This window comes from Hippopotamus amphibius, chromosome 2 (assembly GCF_030028045.1).
Source record: "Hippopotamus amphibius kiboko isolate mHipAmp2 chromosome 2, mHipAmp2.hap2, whole genome shotgun sequence".
Lineage (NCBI taxonomy): Eukaryota > Metazoa > Chordata > Mammalia > Artiodactyla > Hippopotamidae > Hippopotamus > Hippopotamus amphibius.
Window position 1 is genome coordinate 69856817 of NC_080187.1, and position 17826 is coordinate 69874642.

The window sequence follows — 17826 nt, forward strand, 5'->3', positions numbered from 1 at the left end:
GTATTCCAGCTCTCACATCTCTCTCTCTCTGTGGGGAGGACTCCCACTGAGCTGTTTTGTGCAGGGAGTCAAGGGGCAAAAAAGTCATTCTCTGCTGGGGGTGGAGGCAGACAAGTCAGAAAATTGTGGGAACTTGGCCTTTGGCCTCCAAGTGGCAAAAAAAAAAAAAAAAAAAGAGAAGAGAAGAGAAGAAAAAAAAAAAACAGCACTCAGGCTCCATATGTTAAAATCTAGAGAGTTGTATTTATTTATTAACATTTATCTGTCTCGTGATATGGTAGAGGTTAATGGAAGTTACATGAATGTTAAAGGAGAGACTCTTTTTCACCTTGGTGGTGTTCCTGCTATAGAAAAGGTTAGCTTTCTTCCTCCTCAGGTTTGGATTCCAGTTTGCCAAGTGGTCAGCATTCTGCTCATTCTGCCCTTTGAGTGCTTCACACTCTTTCCACTTGTTACAGAAAACTGCGACCTGTTGGGTCACTACTGAGAACTTTCTGGCAATGGCATTAGCACTCATATATAAAGAGGTCCATTGCTTGTGCACATTTTGATTCTCTTTTTTCAAAAAGTTGATTTTAAAAATGGCTTCAAAACAGAAAGGTGAGTCCTTGAGTTTTCTTCTCACAAGAGTCTAAGATTTTTTTAAGAGGCCATTATTAGTATATTCTCAGTGGAGTCTTTAGTGATCTGCAACTTAATCTGGTTAAGGTAACATGTTTTTCCATGATCGATCACAATTCTGAGTTTGTTTAAAGATAGAATAATGGGCCTCCGTAATCATCATTATGAACACATATTTGGCCAAGGCGACTTTTTTCCATTGAACATAAATTTTAGAGGATGAATTTCCAGGAAAGAATGTATTTAAGATACTGAAAACAAAATTTGTTTTTTATTCAGTGTTACCTTTGCCTATTCAAAGAGATTCTTCCACCAACTATAGATGGAAAAAAAAAAAAAAAAGACAGTGGCTAGAAACTTTAACACTGACACAGCATCTAAGCAAGTGACATGTTTGTTTGAACAAGGTAGAGGCCAGCTTGAAAGTCCTCCCTCTCATGTAATCACATGTGGTGGAGCCACATAGTGGCCCTAGTCTATGATGGACTATAAACTGCAAAAGTAACAGTAATAGGGACTTTCCTGGTAGTACAGTGGTTAAGAATCCGCCTGCCAACGCAGGGAACAAGGGTTCAATTCCTGGTCCAGAAAGATCCCACATGCCACAGAGCAACTAAGCCCGTGCCCCACAACTGCTGAGCCTGCACTCTAGAGCCTGCGAGCCACAATTACTGATGCCCAGGTGCCTAGAGCCCGTGCTCCACAACAAGTGAAGCCACGACAATGAGAAGCCCCCACACTGCAACGAAGAGTAGCCCTCGCTCACCACAACTAGAGAAAGCCCGGGCGCAGCAACGAAGACCCAATGCAGCAAATAATTAAATAAATAAATAAATAAATAATTTTAAAAATAACAATAATAAAAGAAAGGAAGAAGAAGAAGAACTGATTCTTCACCACGGATAGTTTGAGAAGCACTGGCTTAGAAAGCTGTTGGTTAGGTGTCCATACTCTGATACAGCTTGGGGCTTTCAGAATTTCAAACTACCTGAATTAAACTTTCACAGAAATCCAAAAATAAAAAATAATTCAATGAAGTAATTATTTCCAATGAAACTGAGAAGCTGAAATTTTTAAAACCAAAAGAGTAAAAAGAGATTCTGAGTTGCTCCAGTGTTTATTTGTGGAAATTTTTAGAGAGTAAAGATACAGTTTTGTATTACACTGTATGTAAAATAAGTGTAGGGAAAAACAATGTATCTCTAAATGAACTCATGGCCCCCTTGTTTATAATAGCACAAGACTGGAAACAATCTAAATGCCATCAATGAGAGGCTGCTTAATTAGAGTGTGACACCACCATGCAACAAAATATAGTTGTTAGAAAGACTGAGACATCTCTACATGTTCCAATATGTCAAGATTTTCAAGACATATTATCAAGTTAAAGAAAAAAGCAGGGTATAAAACAGCATACCTGGTATGATATATTTTTGTATACATTTTGTATGAAGGTAAGAAGATACACATGCACACATGCAAACATGTTTAAATGTATGGATTATACTGGGAAGAAGAGAGGAGTTGCCTTCAGGGAAGTTAACTAAGAACCTGGTACAAAAAGAGAGAGAAGTTGTCCTACTTTTCACCTTTGCCCGTTTGTACCTTTCAGATTTTGTTCTGTGTGCAAGTAATATCTATTCCCAACAACATATTAAAAATAATAAAGACATCAAAAACAAAAATTAAAAATAAATTATTCCTGTTCAACCATCGCCATAAACTGAAATGACATCTGCCCTTAAGTCTCCCTACGGGGGAGGGAGATTTAATGCCTTCCATTCAATATTTGTTAAATTATTGAACTAAAAGTAATAGCTCATACAGAATTTAACACACCAAAAAAAAAAAAAAGGATCATTCAATATCTATCTTTTAAACTTGATATGTTTTCAAAGAACTAAATCATTTTAGCCAAAATGAACAAACTATATTATAGAAACCGATTAAACCTCTAAAACTGCTAAAAGACACTGGAATGAAATTTAGAATCAGAAGCTTCCTGCGATGGGATAACTTACCCTGACCAATTTAACCAGTAAGTTAAGAAAATCAGGAATTTATAATTACATTGTAATTTGACTGGAGAAGATGAGAATTATATGTCATCCACAGGCTGCTCTTCAGTCTTTCATTAATTTACACGAATCCATAGATTCAGCAAGGCTATTCCTTGTTTGTTTAGGTTGAACCTGTGAAAATAGCATTGTTTTGAATGAAAATGAAGATAGCAGTAAAACATAAAGGAAATAGTAGGGAATCCGGGTATTAGGAGCTCTCTGAGGAAAGTGCAGGACTATGCTATTCAGAATATAAGACATAAAAATATAACACTGAAACTGTCATAGGCAACAAAATAAATATTAGCCTGAGCTTATTTCTCTATTATTTTCTTCCAGATACATAGCTTGGCACATCTAGTTACACAATAACATCATGACCCCAGCTATATTTGTGTTTGTACTTTGGTCTTTATTCTATTCAATCTTCTCATACCCCTCAAAGAAGTTCACACCCTCTTTAGATATTCTCAAGATTCTCCTAAGAAGTTCAGTTTTTCTCCAGCAAAATTGCTTACTTATCCAGTCGTTTCATTTAGGAAACAGTAGAAGTGTTCAGCAAAAGTCTTCATGTACTTCCCCACCCCCACTCCCAAATCCACATGTGTTGCTACAGGTCATTCAGTTCCCTTAAAGAGGAAATAACATTAGGTCACTCTGAAAAGAATGAGCTAAGGGGTTATGTTAATTTTTTAAAGTATTCCCCTTCACATAAAGACAAACTTTTAAAACAGATATAATAAACTTAAGCATGTAATGTCAACCCCACCACAAACACTTTAAGAGAAGCTCAAGGGGCTTCCTAGGTGGCGCAGTGGTTAAGAATCTGCCTGACAATGCAGAGGTCACGGGTTCGATCCCAGCTCCAGGAAGATCCCACATGCCACGGAGCAACTAAGCCCGTGTGCCAAAAAAAAAAAAAAAAAAAAAAAAAAAAAAAAGAGAAGCTCAACATTTTAATGGAGAAAAATTCACCCTTATTTCAAGGAAACTCACTATACTCCCTGACTCTCAACAGGAAAGCCCTTCCAACAGTAGAATCTTGCACCAGGATCTCATTGATTATGTCATCTGCCAGAGAAATATATACTAATCTTTCCAGGTCTCTCAAATCCCAGGGATCTAGGGAAGTGACAAAGATAAGGGAGAAAGAGCTCATTTCAAACATTTTTTTTAAATCCCTGAGGTTTATATGCATATAATCCATTCACAGTATCAACACCCTTGAGAGCAAGCCAACCCCAGGGGAAGGGTTTTTTACCCCCTTAACTTCTTACATGTCCCTCCCATAGCTCAGCCTTTTGGATGCTCTTAATGATCATTTGATCTTGATTTCACCTACATAAAAATACCTGGTGTACCAGTTAGCTACTGCTGTGTAACAAACTACCCTCAAAATTTAACAGCATCTGAGAAAGGAAAAAGAAGTACACAAGTGCTTCTTCAAGCTTCTACTTGTGTCACTTGTTTTGTACCACTGGCTAAAGTCATGTCACCAAACCCAGAGTCAGAGTAGAAGGCCACTACCAAAGGGTGTTGATATAAGGAGATGCAAAAAAATTGGGTCCATCTATGCTATTAATCTACCATGCCTGGAGATAAGCAACACTGGGTGGTATACTTAAAAAGCCCCCCAAATGACCCCAGCACTAAACCTTCTACTCCAATCATTTACCCCGACAGTGTGGGGTAAATTGCTGAGCTGGCCAGGTGAGAACTAGGGTCAGCCTTGGCTTGCTTAGGTTCAGCATGACTGGCTGGGGTATAGGAGGAATTATTTCCTGCCACACCAAGGCTGGTAACTGGGGTCCAGGGCAAGACTGTACCGCTCAGCAGTTGGAAAGAGATGCTCACCACTCAATCTAGGAAATAGTGAACCAGATGAGAAGAAAGATACCCCCCAAGGGAGGACAGCCTGGGTGGTCAAGCTGAAAAGGGAGCAACAAGGACAGCTTTGAGTTCTGTATAATGTGGTGAAATTCAAGTTCCTTCTAGTCCAGAGCCTAGGAAACCTGTCGTGTTCCCCAAGCTGAGGGTGGCTGCAATGAATTGATTAAAAGCTTTATCTCTAAAAGCTGTACCACAGAAGGGAGAGAGAAGTTGTGCTTAATGAGCAAGTAACAGAGTCCCAAGGGTGGAAGAGATTTTCACTGGTGATGATCAGACAGAGAAGAGAAGCTGATTCAGCAAACAAAAGAGGAGATACAGGCACAATGGCAGGCACATCCTGGCCAGGAGAAGCAACAACAGCACAGAAGAGGGAAGGGATGGGATGAGGTAGTCAAGAAGAGTATGTATGAGATGCCCCTACAGATTCCCTAAATAATTTAGCTAGTGGGGAATGAGTTAAATAAAGGCTTCTCAAACAATTTGTATGGAAGAATGATTTTCTTAAATCATTTTCTAAACTGTTATGGACTCAAATCATTTTCTAAACTGTTATTTATAAATACTATAAAAAATAAATGCCTCCCCAAAAAACTTTTAAAAAGGCACAAATCCAAACAAAATGAAAGACCAACTATTTTGTCACTAGATTCAACTGACATAAAATTGTTCTGTCAAATTATTGGAGTCTCTAAATACTCACTCTCAATTTCAGTGCTTGTGTCATCAGGGACTAGTAACAACTCGCCAAGGCATAAGTCTATGGACCACACCAAGGGCAGTGCTGAGCCAGACAGCTGTCAGGTTTTGTTTGATGATATAAAAACAATAGCTACCAGGCTTGGAGCATCTACTGTGCTCTAAGCTCTGATATCAGTACTTCATATTTGCTATCTTCATCCCTTTGAAGTTATTATGCCCATTTTAAAGATAAGGGAACAAAAGCCAGTGAGGCTACAGACTTGCCCTAGACTACAAAGACAGTGTCAGTGACCAAGGTGGGCTCTTATTGACTGCCTGGTCCATAGGGTTTGAATAAAGATGGCTAAGGATATAAACATGTACAGTATTCTCCGCTGTCTAAGACTCAGATGAGAGTAGGAGGTTTCAGGAAGGCTTCCGAAATACCTGAGTATAAATTGCTTTTGACATTGGCTCCTCTTTGTAACCGCCATTTTTTCCTCCCTGTAAATGCATAGACTTGGAGTGTCGCCAGATTCATTACAGTAATCATCTCAGCTCAGAAGCCATTCCGCTCTTTCTCTTTAATGCAGTTTTGCCCCGCAAATGCACACAAATCCCTCTGGTGCCCTTGAGTCTTAGGTCTTCTGGCCGGAATTGACTTTGTGACCTTCGAACCAGGTGGGGTTAGACAACAAAGTCATCGTATTAGGGCTTCATCGCAGCTGTGACAGGCTCCTGACACTGAGCTTTAAGTTGAGTGGAGGTATTTTTCATGTGTTTGTTTTGTTTTCATCTGTCTCAGCTGAGTACGAGCACGTTGGGCCTGGTCAATTGGCGTCACCCTGTCTACAGACTGGAGTTCTGGGATGCAGGGGGGACATGCTGGGGCGGGCTGGGCCTTGGACTTCCCCAACCACAACAGAGGACAGCAGAGCCCGCCCCCTCAGTCTGCCCACAGGGGCAATCACAGCAGAAGGGGCTCGTGGCACCACGCCACAGAGCAGAGTTTCCAGGCCTAGCGCCCAACACAAGGTGAAGAAAAAGGAGGCTGGAACCACAGTTGGTGATCCTATGAGTTGAGATGGGCGAGAGAGGAGACGGTGCCAAATCCTCTATGAGGCTTTTCGTGACCGTCCATGCCGAGTGGACCCTGCCTCCCGTGTATTACCACCACAGCCTCAGAGCACGCCACATAGCTCTTCTCAGGGCAATGACGTGTTTACATACTCAACTCCCACATGAGCCTTTCACATACAGGGCTCTCACTCACTTGTGTATCCAATACTATGCCTGGCGAGCTATCGGCACTGAATCAGTGGACGAAGGCAAACCAGTACCAACTGAGTCTTAAAAATGTTAACCAGGGAAGTCCTCTGGGCAAGACAAGCAAGAGTGCTGCAAAAATCCAAATTCCTTTTTAAGACCTGAAAGTAGAAATCAAGAGTTTAGGAAGCCTCTAAACCCTACACTTCAAAGCAATCTTGTCCCAGGGAGTTCTGAGTTCTTTTATGAGTTCAACAAAATAAAACAGCATCATGAATTTAAAAAAAAAAAAAAAAAAAAAAAAAAAAAGCCCCTGTCAGTATCATTGTCAAGGATCAAGCTTTCTTAGAAACGAAAAACGTGAGTTGGAAATTCCCAGGAGCACCAAGCCAACTGGTCTAAACACAAATCAGGCTGCTTTCAAGAGCCATGTCATCCTTTCATTCAATTTAAAATATTTTTTTTAATTCCAAGCCCACAAAGATTGAATTCTGATACAAACACAAAATCTCACGCTCTTGACAAGATTTAAACTTTAAGGAAGGAAAATGATTTATCACATGAATATAGCCACATAAGCAATGAAAAACAAATGCTTTCAAAAATCACAAGGGGTTTCAGCCTGGGACTGGCCACCTACTTAGCCCATGACTTCCTGCCCAATAACTCCACCACGCCTGAGCCAGAGCCTAGAGCATCTGTGATGAAGAAACAAAGGAGAAATCTGGAAGCCCCAGCACCATCAGCAGCTGAGCCAAGTGTCGCTTCAAGAAGCAATAGTCCAATACATACACTGGTCGACTTCATTCTTGCTGTGGTGGGGAGGGTGGATTGAGTGCATGGACAACTTTTAAGAACTAGCATGGACAACTCTTAAGAACTAGCGTAAACAACTTTGAGGGTATCTTCCCAGCTCTAGCCTATCTCTGCCCTGCTGAGAATTATCCCTCCCATGAGTGGACCCCTTGACCATGTTAGGACTGTGTTATTCTACCACCCAGTCACAGTGAATGGGCTCCGGGCCAGGCACCTGGCCCAAGCTGGCTCTCTCCCAGGAATCTGGATCTGGAATCCAGTTTCAGTCAGTAAACCCCTTTTTCCATTTAAGTTGATTTGAAGGGGGTCTCTGTTACTTTCAACCAAAGGAAACTTGACCAAGTTCATCAACAAATCTGTGTGGGTATTCAAGAAGCAAAAAGCAAATAGGCTCTCTGTAAGTGGAAGTGTTTTCAAATTGTTTCAGAGAAGGAAGTGACCTTAACAGCTGGAAATTTTAGCAGAGATTTCTTTCCCCATTACTCCAAAAGGGCTGAATTAACAGAAATACAAAGACAACTTCCTCCAACAAGAGTCTTATAAGCAATAACAGCAATTAGTCTAGAAAATTATGTATAGGTCTAAATGCAAATTTTATCTAAATCTATCTGAAGTGCCCAAAATAGGTATCAACTTTTTTTAACCTAATGCTACAGTCATATAAGCAATCATTAATTGGACTTACTGAAATGTATTATTTGGCCTCTTTTACACTATTACTATTTCTTTTATTGTGATGGAGGAAACTTCACACCTACCAATAATTCTAGTTTATCTCACATATAATGAGAAAGGGCCAAATAACTTGAGCATCAGTGCAGTATGTGTTAATATTTTATTATCATTTTTTTTTTAGTTTAGCTGGGGGGAGAGGTAGGTCTTTTTATGGTATCTATATATATGATTGATTATGTAACCTGAAATTTATATTTTAGCATTTAAAAATGCTAAGTGTCTTTTTAGATCTCAACCTGCTTTTGGTTTTTGTTGTTGTGTTCTTTCCTGGACATTGGTGTTTCAGCTGGGACAGATTTGATTAGATGCTTCCTCCCATCTTTTCCTCACGTGCTTTCCTCTGAGTAATGGCCACACTGACCTCTTTAAAAGTCAAGATGAGCTCAGTCTTTCTCAGGGGCCTCAGCTAAAAGTATGGATCTCTTCGGTCAGCAAAAATTCATTCTCCCCCAAACACCATATGGCTCTGCCCCATTAAGCCATTATTAGGCCAACTAGAAGTTGTATTCTTAACATTCTTAAGGATAATGTACATGTGAAAAGTAAGGAGAGGAAATTGATATTGATATTGATTCTTGCTATTCTATTTTATAAAACATTCCTTAGCTTGCCAGACCCAGGCAGAAACTGGTTTCTATTCTAAAAATCACTAAATATACTCTTAATCCTAAAAATTTAACATCACACCATAAGTATTATCTTTGTGTAGAGCTGCTACTGACCTGTGCTAAGTGCATATTAGAAAAATTGTACAAATTAGAAAAGGTGTCACTATAGGCAGATACCACCCTTAGGTTCTGAGCCTGGCAAGTAGCCCAGGGCCGGAATCCAGCCCCACACATCCTCTCAACCACTTTACGGGGTGGGCCAACAGTACAGTCATAGACACTGACCTGCCTTCGTGGTTGAGAAGCTGTCTTTACCTATTTTTCCAGCTATGCATTTAAGAGAGGTGGTATAATAAAAGGGTGTGATTTCTGCTGACCTATGAACTTTTGAAAATAAAAAAAGTTATAGACCTTTGAGATCATCAACTTTAAAGTTCTTTTCCAACAGACACCTGGTCGTAAACACAGAAGAGAAATAAGCAAGAAGCTGTATTATTAGCTGTTCTTTTGGGGAGGGAGGCTGGATATACACACCGTGAAGTGAATAAAGTATATTAATCCTAAACCTATACCTTGATGATTTTCTATGGGTCCAGACACTCAATAACAATAGCTCAGTTCAAGATCTAGACCATTTCTAGCACGCCATAAGGTTTCCTCTTGCCACTTCCCAGGAAGTCGCCCCTGCCCACGGCAGTCCCTTTCTGACCACCATCACCTCCATTCATGCTGACTGTCCTTGGACTTGGTATAAATGGAATCACACAATAACACTCTTTTATGTCTGGCCTCTTCCACTCAGCACCATGTCTGAGGGGTCCTTCCATGCTGCAGCATGTATCAGTAGTTTGGTCTTTTTTGTTGCTGTGTGAAATTCCATCATATGATGGTACCACAATTTATTTACTCTCCTCTTGATGGATATTTGGACTGTTTCTAATTTGGACCTATTGTTAATACAAATTCAGTAGTTCCTTTGAATCCAAGGACTAGAAGTTCATATCTTTATTCAATGTTATTCCACAAGGAAGCTTACACGATGAAATAATAGTAAAATAGAGAAACAAAGAAAACTAAAATAAGGATAGACTATCAATGCCTTGGGCTGATAATGATTGCATTTCGAGTCAAACTCTGAGCTCTCTGGAGGCCAAAACAAAAGGGAAATGTGGTGTATTTATATAATGTTTGCAATGGGAAAAAAGAATTAGTTAGGTGGAGCATAACTTCTGTTGCCTCTAAGTTCTAAAGAAAGACCTTCATATGGAGCTTCATGGTAGGAATTATTGAGACATGTAAAGACTAATGTCCTCAAGGTGACTCTACAAGAAATATATGAAGAGATTTTTAGACCACTATTTCTTTTTTTAATTAATTTTTATTGACGTATAGTTGATTTATGATTTGTGTTAGTTTCTGCTGTATAGCAAATTATCAGTTATATATATAATATATTTACTCTTTTTTAGATTCTTTTCTCATATAGGTCATTACAGAATACTGAGTATAGAGTTCCCTGTGCTCTACAATAGGTTCTTATTAGTTATCTATTTTATATACAGTAGTGTGCCTAGGTCAGCCCCAATCTAGATCATTATTTCTTTTTTTTTCCCAATCTTTACTGGAGTATAATTGCTTTACAATGTTGTGTTAGTTCCTGCTGTATAACACATCCCCATATCCCCTCCCTCTTGAGCCTTCCTCCCACCCTCCCTCTTCCACCCCTCTAGGTCATCACAAAGCATCGAGTTGTAAATCACTATTTCTTATAGTGCCCGTAAGACATTATCTCAACATAATCAGCAGATTATTCAACAATATCATAGTACAGTGGTATTGTGCATGGGTATGTATTTTTAAAGACAGAAAAGTATATTAGAACATCATATATGCTCAGGCACGGCTCAGCAAACACCAGCCCACTGACCAAATGTGACTTGCCACTTGTCTTTGTAAATAGTTTTATTTATTCATGTACAAACTGTCTGTGGCAACTTTCCTGAATAGCTGAATAGTTGTGACAACAGTGATTTGACCTACAAAGCCTAAAATATTTACCATCTGACAGAAAAAAATTTGCCAACTCCTGCTGTGAATTAGCAACAGGATAGAACACCAGGTATTGTTATCTTCTCGGTTACTGTTCATGCCTTTATAGAGTCTCCACCCCTTGGGTATGGGCAGGACCTGTGACTTGCCTCTAGCCAGTAGAATATAGCAAAAATGAAAGAATTTTTCCAAATCAGTTGATTTTTATTTCATCAAAAGAAAGATTATCCTGGATAAGTCTGACTTAATTGGGTGAAAGTGCTAAAAAGAAGGACTGGGCCCTCGCTACCATCAGAGACCTCTCTTCCTCACTGGCTCAAAGAAGCAGGCTGCATGCTGAGAGAGGGCCTCTGGAAAGGCCATGTGTCAGGGAGCTGTGGGTGGCCTCTAGGAGCAGAGGGACTCAGTCCTGCAACCACAAGGAACTAAATTCTTCCAACAACCAGGTGAGCTTAAAAGAGGACCCTGAGCAAGGGGTAAGACCACAGCCCCAGCCAACGCTTTGATTACAGTCTGGTGAGACCCTGAGGCAAATGATCCATCTATGTTCTATGCCTGAACTCAACCCATGGAAACCATGAGATAACAAATGTGTGTTGTTTTAACCCATTAAGTTTGTAGTAAGTTGCCTCACAGCAGTAGAAAGCTCATGTACTTACTTAGTCTCCCCAATTTTTTTCTACAGTACACATGGTTTAAACATGAGACAATTGCAATTTTTATAAACAGTTCTTATCATTTAGAAGTACACACTGAATTATCTAAGAATAAAATGACATGATGTCTGAGATTTGCTTCAAAAAATGGAAAGGGGACAAGGGAATGATATAGATGAGATGAGATTGGGCATGTACTGATAATTCTTGAAGCTAATTGATGAATCCATGGGGATTTATTACACTACTTCTTCCACTTTTGTGTATGTTTAAAATTTTCCATAATAAAAAAGTTTTTAAAAATTAGGCTCATACATATAGAATTAGCTAAAAGGATGTTTATAGCTTCTGATACAGGAAAACTAAACAATTTAAATGTCTACACGGGGAACTGGTTAAATTAATCACCATAGATGTACAGTCTGTTTATATGTATCTTTAAAATTGATTGCGTAGAATAATGATGCTGTGGACATTTTTCTATGGTCTTAGAATTTGATATAAAGTAAAATATTTGTAAGCAACAAAACAAAAAAACCACAAAGCTTATGTATTTTTTAAAAATCCATCTGAGAAAATTCTGTTCTGTCAGGCAGTGACTGAATTCAGTCTAAGTTCCCTGGTGTCTCCCCTTAGTGGAAAGATCGTAGTGGGGGTGCCTGGAGGAGGCAGGAGGCTTGGAGCCACCCAGTGATCCCCTCCCATCACTGATCCCTCAGTCCTCTGCTGGAAAACAGGCAACTTTAGGTGGCATGTTTGGCTGAGGCTCTCCAGTCCTGCTATGAACAAACAGAGGTTGGGGAGACAAGGAAGAGGCTGGAGCCAAACAGGTAATTCAACACTCAGTACATCTTAAATAAATACAGTCATGATTCCCAAGAAAGTTTTGAACTATGACCGCCTTTAGGGACTTCCAAATTTTACTTCAGCCCATATGACTTCTGATTCATATTGTCACCAAGAGATTTCTCCATTTTCCTAAAAACCATAAGTCCCTCAGTTCTGTCAGGTCCTATTTCCCCCAGGTCCCTTGGTCGATAAGATTAAGGGACAAATTATACCCACACTGCAATGACTCTTGGACCCATTTTTTACAATCACGATTCCAAATCACTTTAGGGAGGAATTTCAAAAGGCAGTGAGAACATGGTAAATGTTCTGCCAAAATATGTACAATCACAAAATGCCAGAGATGAAAGTGCCCTTATAATCATTTAGAATATCTGTATTTTACCAAAGAGAAGGAAAAAAAAAGAAAAAAGAAAAAGGTGAGAGAGATGTGGAGAGAGAGAGAGAGACCCAAGACATAATACAACAACAACCAAGGTCACAAGCACAGGCAGAGGACCCAAAAGTTGATCCCAGATATGTGCTTTCCCACCAGTGCTGGCTGCCCTCTCTGAGTCAGTCTTTTTCAAACTTAATGAGTAGCCTAAGTGCAGGCTAACGTTTACGTAGACTTACAGAGCAGCAGCACAAAACCTGAAATATGGGTGACCAACGAGTGAAGGAGAGAGGAAGAACAGAGAAAGAGAGAAATCTAAATGGACAGTAGCCAAATTAAAAGGTGTTCAAGGTCATTAATCATCAGGTAACTGCAAATCAAAGTCACCACCAACGTAACAGGGTAGTTAAAACCAAAACGACTGACTATAGCAAACAGAGCGACTGGAACTCTAAGATATCTCTTGTGGAGGTACAAGTGTGATACGTCAGCTGGTGAAACCACTCTGGAAAACTGTTTAGCAGTCTGCTAAAATTAAACATATATATACCCACTAAATCAGCAGTTCCACACCAAGGTGTTTTCCCAACAGAAACATATATATACGTTCACCAAAAGAGATATACTAAAATGTTAATAGCAGCACTATTCTCAATAGGCAAAACTAGAAACTATCAAAATATCCAACAGCAGATATATAAATAATGTATTCCGTCATTCATGTGCAGAAATATAAAGCACTGCTATAAGCAGCAACATAGATGAATCTCACAGAAAAATGTTGAATGAAAGAAGCCAGTCACAAAACAACATATTTCCATTTATATAAGTTTCAGAAGCAGGCAAAACTAATTAATGGGTGTGAGAAGTCAGGTTCGTGATTATTGAGGGGGAGAAGAAAGTGGAAGTGAAGGCATTTTTGGAGATACTGGGAGAGATCTACCTCTTTATCTTAGTGGTAATTTCACCAGAATTATTCACATTATGATCATTTATTGTGCTACTTATTTATAATTTGTGCAGTTTTCTGCATATATGCTAACTTCCGATAAAATAATTGGTTTATATACATTAAAGTAAAGAAAGCAGAGGCAGTTGGGGGCGGTGTGCTATGAGGCCTCCGGCGCGTCTGCTGTCCATCGGGAGCGAGCTGTCGGCGCGCGGACGGTTGGGCCGGGGCTCCGACTGTAGCCGTGTCAGCGTGTTATGATGCCATCTCGAACGAACCTGGCTACTGGAATCCCCAGTAGTAAAGTGAAATAGTCAAGGCTCTCCAGTACAGATGATGGCTACATCGCCCTTCAGTTTAAGAAAAGCCCTCCTAAGATTCCATATGAGGCCATTGCGCTTGCTACAGGGCTGTTTTTGATTGGCGCCTTTCTCATGATCATAGGCTCCCTCCTGCGGGCAGGCTACATCAGCAAAGGGGGGGCAGACCGGACGGTTCCTGTCCTGATCATTGGCATCCTGGTGTTCCTGCCAGGATTTTACCACCTGCGCATCGCCTCCTATGCATCCAAAGGCTACCGGGGCTACTCCTACGATGACATTCCAGACTTTGATGACTAGCACCCACCTCAGCCCTGAAGAAAAGAGTCACAGATGGGACTGAGCCCAGCTTTAAGACTTGGAGCAGAAATTATGGCTAGGGGCTAAGGAGGTCTGTGGTTTGCAGATGTTTAACAAAACAGTGGCCAGATTTTATGGGTCCATCCTAAAGATGTTAACTGAGCTTACAGCTCACCGTGTCATTAGGACATTCTGTATTTCTCATCTTCTAGCCCTGGCAAAAGCGCCTGACAAGCTTTTCCACATGAATACGTATCATGGAAGAGTAGCAATGTTCACTGTACAGGAAAATGGGAGGTTAATCTAGTGTGAAGTGTTGCCGCCACCACCCTTTTTAGAGTTGAGCATTCTCTTAAATAGTCCTCATTGTCAATATGTTCTTGTGGCAAATGGAAGAATGCAGGATGTCAGATTTCTTATTACTAAGTAATTTATTTTGAAAATATCTAAGTGTCTTATATCCATACTCTAACTTTGTGTTCTAGTAGAAGTCTTTGGCAAAATCAAATATCAGTGTGGTGCATCTATAATATTTTTTACTTGCTAACAGCAACTAGGAATTTCTTAAACCTCAGAGGAAATTTTCAAAATGTAAACACTTTCTCTGTTTACCAGTCCTTGGCCAGCTCTGATGTGGTTCACTTACAGGTTGGCCAGCATATAATTTGGATCATTCTGTCCTTTGTAGATCTAGGTATTCTGTATATCATGCCATTAAGGACTGGACTTCTGGCTGTTTCCTAAGGAAAAAATGTAGATAAGTGGTTATTATTTAGAATTTATAACCTTGTTGTGAGCACCTAGTATTATGATGTCATTCTGCTGAAGATTGTAAGAATTGGCCTAGATCTCTAGAGGACAAGACTGCCTTAGTTTGATTCTGTTTCCTAGCTTGCAAAAAGTGACTTGTATTCAGAAGAAATTAAAATGTCAAAATTAAAAAAAAAAATAAAATAAAGAAAGCAGAAGGAGCTGGTTTGGTAGAATTCATCCAAGGATCTTAAGACTCGCGATCAATGCAACTTTCTTGAACTTCCTAGCACCACTGAAGGACAATTATTCATTGTGGTCTCAAATGTCAGCTTCATTTCACAGCTATTAAAAACAAAAAGATGTCTAATAGGTGGCAATACCAAGTAGAGGTCGTAGACATCATATTAGATTACTAACAATCTCAAAATAACAGAAGGGGAAAAGGAACTCACATAACAAACAACAGATATGTTACAGTGACGTTCTCTATCCCTTGTATGAGCTATCTCCAGAATTCTCTCGGTAACTCTTTGTCATAGGTATTGCTACCAATTCCATTTTATAAAAGGAGGAACTAAGACTCCGTGCACTTCAGCGAGTTGCCCAAGGTTGCAAAGCTCCTAAAGAGCAGAACCTAGATTCAAATCCAGAATTGCTTGCTCCCAAATCCCAGAGTGGTTCCATCACAACCCACGTGGCCCTGGGCTATTGGTGCCTTTGACTTTTACCCATAAAACGACTTCATAAAACTTGCACCCTTCTAAATATCGCATATAAATGAAGTAGCCTGAGGTGATTTCCTAGGAATATTATTGCATTATGCTTTGTTGCCATTTACAACCCAGAAAATGTCCCACAGCCTTTACTCCTAGTAAGAAAAAAAAAAATAGAGGTACAGCACCCCTGATTCCCAAATAATATTTAACTGCCCAGGACATAGCCAGAGTACAGCCAAACCACAGGCCCGCTGAAGCCCTTCAGCAAAAGGGTGGGAAGGGGGGCCACCAAGGCCAAGGCACTCTTTTAAAGCTTTTTCTTAGCGTAGCTGTTTTATTATTCATATACTTTTAATAGCATCTCAATGATTGTTTTATAGGCCTACTGTAGCTTAAGTTAATGCTAAAGACATTCCAAGTAGCTCCCTTTTAAATTTTTAACCAGAATAAAAGTTTACAAAAATCATATATGCTCCTGAAACAGTCAGATCGTGTATCCAAACAGAAATCTGGACAGTTTTACAAGGCAGCTTACAGATTTCATGGGGCCCCACCGGTATCTGATGTCCATTACAACTACAAAAACTAGTGTCTCAGTGACTATAGCCACATATGTGATGTTTTCTGACTTGAAGGTCATTTTCAACAAGAAGATGAGGAAAGAAGACATTCTATTTTTCTCCTTTTCATTAGACAAGAAAACCAAACGTTTCCGCAATTGGGGAGGGGAGGCACTGAATGTGAGGACGCTAAAAGTCTCGATATTATGCAGCCACTGAAGAATCGACTTAAACTACCCAAGCTGATAATGCTTAGTTTAGAAGAGGTTAATGCTTGTCTTTTACTGAAGAGGAATGAGTTTTGTTAAATGTATCGATAGCGCAAATATAAATAATTGAAGCATAAATCTTTCCCACTGTCCCATTAGACTAACTCTATCGTACACACAATGGTGAACTTAATGCTTCTGCTTGTATATACAGGAGCCAGTAGCAGGATCCCTCCCAAATCTAGATGTCTGAAAAGTCTTCCTGGCAGGAGAATTCCCAGCTGTAACAGTAACCTTACAAGAAAATCAGGGTTGAGGAAATAGATTGAGGGAATCTTTTTGTATTTGCAAACAAACAATGACAAAGCCAGCACACGGCAGTCAATAATGACATTTTTACACACCTTCAGTTAGTAATAATGGCCTCGATACACTTCACCTTTACTGCCTATCTCTTGATTCCATTAAGGTATTCATTAACATCTCCTTCCCTCAAGTTCCAAAGGATGCTAGGGAATCCATTGTATCTGTACAGATAAACTACAAGCTCAGAGGTGGCTTTTCCTGCCTTTCGTTTTCCAGCAAAATGCCTTTCAACCGTTCAGATTTCACAGCTCAGCGCTGTGGCTGCCCCACCCCCCACCCCACCAGAATGACTACCTGCCTCGGTCCCCTAGATGCAGAGATTCGTTTTCAGTAGATAACGTCTCATAAGACCTGAACTGACTTGTGCATCCCAGAATTGTGAGCCCAGTGTCAGTATGCTCCTCCCCGCTCCTGCTTCCTTGCCGTACCAGAATAGTCCACTTGAGATCCAGCTTTCCTTTCCCTCCGTTTCCTTCTGCCTCACTGCAAACACTCCAGCTTTACTTCCTGTGATAGTTAGTTTTACGTGCCAACTTGGCAGGGCTATACCCAGTTATTCATTTAAATACCAATCTAGGTGTTTCTGTGAAGGTGATTTTGTAGGCATCTATAATCAGTAGACTTAAGTAAAAAAGATCACCCACAATAATGTGGCTGGGCTTTGTCTAATCAGTGGAAGGCCTTGAGAGTGAAAACTAAGGTTTCCCAGAGAGGAGGACATTACCATCAGCTTCTGCCTGATCTTCCAGGCTGCTGGCCTGGACTGCAGATTTTGAGTTCAGATTTTGAACTCACCAGACCCCACCCCACAATTGCGTGAGCCAATTTGAGAAGGCTCACAGAGAGGAGAAAGAGACAAAGACAGAGACAGAGAGACAGAGGAAGAGAGAACAGGTTCTACATCTCTGGAAAACTGACTAATACACACCCCTTCCTACCTTCTCTACCCCTACTACTGCTGATTATCTCAAAACAAAAGACTCATGAGTCACTCATCCTAGAAGTGGAATCTCACATTCTACAGTAAATTTTACACACTAATGTTTCAT

General features: G+C 40.1%; 1 pseudogene; it reads left to right on the forward strand.

The window, feature by feature from the left end:
* Window positions 1-13703: 13703 nt before the first annotated feature.
* Window positions 13704-14372, forward strand: LOC130846382 (transmembrane protein 230-like; annotated as a pseudogene).
* Window positions 14373-17826: the final 3454 nt, after the last annotated feature.